We start from the raw sequence: 3,692 nt of genomic DNA, 5'->3' as shown, positions 1-3,692 counted from the left end.
AGGGAGGAAGGCTGCCTTGTCAAGTGGCCGTTGCCTTCTTCCTGGAAGCTTCTGCACCCGGTCGATCTCAAGGTCCTCGTCTGGGTCATCTGCTCTTTCTGCATCTTCATGATGAACATCTATCTGGCTGGAGGGTCGTAAAGCCTTGACAGCTCCACCTGCGGCCTCTTCTGCATCACTTCTTTCAATGCGTCCTGGAATGTCAAGGTCTCCTTCGCAAACAGCCTCTTCTGTAAGTCTCTGCTTCTCAGGCCACACACCAGTCGGTCCCTGAGCCGATCCTGTAAATCGGGAAATTCGCAGAGCCTGGACACTTGACGTAGGGCAGCCATGAATTCAGCAGCAGTCTCACCTGGCTGCTGCTCTCTCTGCTCAAACGTATGTCTCCATGCAATGATGGACAGTCTTGGTTCAAAGTGTTCTTTGAGTCTTCTTTTCAAGTCAGCGAAGGAAACTGACTCCAATGCAGAAGGAGCGATTAGATTCTCGGCTATATCAAAAGTTGCTTGGCCGCATACTCACAACAAGTTTGCAGCTTTCAAACCGTCTTCCCTGACCTGGTTCACTCTAAGGTAGTTTTCGACTCTGGAGACATACAAACTCCATTGTTTGGGGTGCGTTACGTCAAATTCAGATAGTTTGCTGACTTTGGCCATGGCTGTTTGTTACTGCGTCTCCGATGCCTTATGCTGCTAGGGCTTCTGTTTAATCCTAGGATGGATCCTTAGGATAGTGATCCCTCCAGCGTGGCTGGCTAGCAGGCAGAAGGGGGGAACGTTGTTCCTACCAGGGCGCTGATGCATGTTCTTACCCCTTAGTGACTCAAGCTCTTTGGTTCTTCAGCTCTTTTCTTTCTAGCAGCATAATCCCACCTTCGTCGCCACTATTGTGTAGTGGGAACAGTGAGGCATTGAAGACACAGGAGTGAAAGTAACAGCTCATTTTATTCAATCCACAACAGAAGCGGCTCTAGCAGCAGCTTGACTCATATTTATACGGACCACCACTAGGTGACAGCCAATGATTTTAAAGCATACATTCCCGCCTAAAACACTGGCTTGCAACATATACAGATAGTTAAGGATTTAAACTGAACCACTTTTATAACAGACCTTATGAAATTAGTTTAATACATAACACTTTAGGTAATATATTTCCTCCTTTCCTCCCTTGTTTAGCGCTTTTATAGTCCAAAGTTCCATCTGTTATTGAATTAAAGCCTCCCATTATACAGAGATTTTGACAATTTAAATCTAATATTTTTAATGTAATTTTTGGTATAATTGTTCTTGTTTATCGTTTGGTGCATATATTGCTACCATCAGTATCTGTTTTTGATCCATCATTATTTCCACCATTAATATTCTCCCCTCTTCACCCGCATAAATTTGTTTGGGGTTCATCGTTTCTTTAATGTATAGAGCTATTCCTCTTTTCTTTTGAAGTGCTAATGCAAAGTGACGTTTACCAACTTTCGGTTATTCTAACAACTTATAGTATTGTCTCTTAATATGTGTTTCTTGGAGACAAATTATATTCATTTTTAATTTTTGTAATCGTGTAAAGAATTTTCTCCTTTTTGAGGGAGAATTTAGTCCGTTTATATTCATTGTCAAAATCCTACTCTCCTTCTCCATCTGTTTCAATTATAACTAGGTCTTAATCTTCTGGTCGATCTTATCTGTCTCTGATCTCTTGGTCTTGCTCCTTCTTCTGTGTATGTGCTTTTAGTTTCTTCCTCCTCTCTTGGTTTGACTGCTCCTTCTACTGCCATTTCTTCCTGTTTCTTTGCACATTGAAACTCATTTTGTTGGATAGGGCACATTGTTCAAGTTTCAAGATCTTTTTGGATCCTGAGTTTGTCTTCTGGGGTGTTGGCTACTCCTGCCAGTTTGGTGTCATCTGCAAATTTGATGAGTTCCCCTTCTATTCCCTCATCTAAATCATTGATAAAGATATTAAAGAGTACTGGGCCTAGGATAGAACCTTGTGGTACCCCACTGTTTACTTCTCACTATGTGGATGTAGTGCTGTTGAGAACTATTCATTGAGTATGATTTGTCAGCCAGCTACAGATCCATCTGGTGATGATGTTGTCTATTCCACCTTTTTCTAGCTTACCAAGGAGTAGGTTGTGGTCTACTTTATCAAATGCCTTACTAAAATCTAAGTATACTACGTCCACAAGATTTCGCTGATCTACTAGTTTAGTCACTTTATCAAAGAATGAAATAAGATTGGTTTGGAATGATCTGTTTTTAACAAACCTGTGCTGGCTACTGGTTATGATTTTGTTTGTTTCTAGTTGTTCGCAGTTTTATTTTTTGATTATCTTTTCTAGGATATTCCCAGGTATTGATGTTAAAGTGATTGGTCTGTAGTTTTCTGGGTCCGTTTTTTTCCCTTTCTTGAAGATGGGAACCACATCAACCCTTTTCCAATCCTCCGGTACTTCCCCTGTGCTCCAGGATTTTTGAAAGATGTGGTGCAGTGTTTCTGAGATAACATCTGCCAGCTCCTTCAGAATGCTGGGATATAATCTGTCAGGCACCTGTGATTTATATTTGTCAAGGTCGGATAGGTGTTCTCTTACCATTTTCTTGCTTATTTTAATATTTGTTTCTAATTTGTCTTTTGCAGTGGTTTTTTTTGGTATGTTGGGCTGTGGTTTCTTTTTGTGTGAAGACTGATGTAAAGTATGAGTTAAGCAGCTCTGCTTTCTCCCTGTTGCCTGTAATTTCCTTGCCATCTTCTCTCTTTAGTGGACCTACAGTTTCCTTGACTTTTTTCTTGTTGTTAATATGTTGGAAGAAACTTTTTTATTATCCATAATTTCTGTTGCAAGGCTTTGTTCGTTCTGAGCCTTTGCTTTCCTGACTTCATCTTTACATGTTCTGGTTGAAGGAAATAAAAGTTATTCTTTTATAAAATTGAAGAAAAATAATTGTAGAAATGTAATGCCAATATACAGTATGAGACTGTCTATTTAACATAAATGTAACACTGTAACGCAAATGTAGCAATGCACTGCCAAATATGTGAGAAGGTTTGTTTACTATTTCCTGCCTAAAAATCCTCTGGACACAGGAACTTACACTTTGAGTAGAAATCCTACTATCAAAGAGGGGGATTTTGACCCTAGGTGAAAATGACAAATAAACAAGATAACAGCAGATGGGTGGAAGAGGTCAGGATGACTTTAAGTACAACTTCAAAGTACATCTTCTTACTTCAGAAGTAAGTGCAAGCCTGAAGGGAACAGATCTATCCACTCGCAGGTAGGTGTTTGAGACCTTGTGCTTTGTGGGTGAGGGTGTGTGTGTGTGCGTGCACATGTGTGCGTGTGTGTGAATCACAGACTCCTTCCCAACTCACAGAAAGGAGTGAGCAAGATTGCCGGGGCCAGGATAAACAGCCAGGCGTCCCCTGCCTACTTTGCATAGTTGGGGGGGGGGAGAGCCTGAAGAAGACGGGGAACTGTAATAATTTGTCAGTGTGGGAAGTTAGCCCAGAGAAGGAAATATTAAAAAGGCAGAAAGAAAGATATTGTTCACCAAAAGGATTTTTAAAAGCATTTTTTGAAAAGCAGAAACCAAACCTGGCCTCATCTCTTTGCCCAAAGCAGTAGCTAGTCTTATACATATGCAGATGTGGAACCATCAGGAAGTTTGGAGCCAGGGATGTCAAGACAA

Source organism: Protobothrops mucrosquamatus, unplaced genomic scaffold (assembly GCF_001527695.2).
Source record: "Protobothrops mucrosquamatus isolate PMUCROS unplaced genomic scaffold, P.Mucros_1.0 scaffold2402, whole genome shotgun sequence".
Classification (NCBI taxonomy): Eukaryota; Metazoa; Chordata; class Lepidosauria; order Squamata; family Viperidae; genus Protobothrops; species Protobothrops mucrosquamatus.
This window is presented reverse-complemented; position numbering follows the sequence as displayed.